Here is a 608-nt window from a genome sequence, read left to right as displayed (position 1 = left end):
GCCTGCAGTAGATGCTCTTCTTGAGCTGGACGAGATGTCCCTAGAAGAGTTCGGCAGTTCCTTGAAGGCAGGCGATGTGGCCGAAGTGGTCATTGTACGACCGGACGAGGAGATATTCTCGTCATTGCTTCGGGATGAAGCTGTCTTGGAGGACACCAAGAAAGTGCTGAACGCATGAAGTGGATTGTCGATCCTACGGGATCCCTTGGATTCGTGCTATCCTTTGTAAAGGAATTTCAAAACGTCGTCTCCAAAGACCCGCCTTCGGTCCTACCTCCGGACCGAGGTGTGCGTCATAAGATCGACCTGGTACCAGGAACCAAATACTGTGTAACATGCCAATGCCCAAAGAGCAGTGCGACGTCATTGATGCCTTTTTCCGTGCGAAGCACGACGTAGGGATGGTACGTGAGAGCAAGTCTTCCCATTCGTCACCCATGTTTTGTGTTTGGAAGCCGAGTGGCAAGTGGCGAATCTTTCATGCTTACAATAAACTCAGCGCTGCCACCATTCCGGCACAGACGCCGAATCCTAGGAAGGATGTTCTTCAGAACAACATGGTGGGATGTACAAAGTACAGTGCACTCGACTTGGTAGATGGATAGAGT

Source organism: Plasmopara halstedii (genome assembly GCF_900000015.1).
Source record: "Plasmopara halstedii genome assembly, contig: Scaffold_3060, whole genome shotgun sequence".
Taxonomy (NCBI): domain Eukaryota; phylum Oomycota; class Peronosporomycetes; order Peronosporales; family Peronosporaceae; genus Plasmopara; species Plasmopara halstedii.
Note: the sequence above shows the minus strand (reverse complement) of the source record.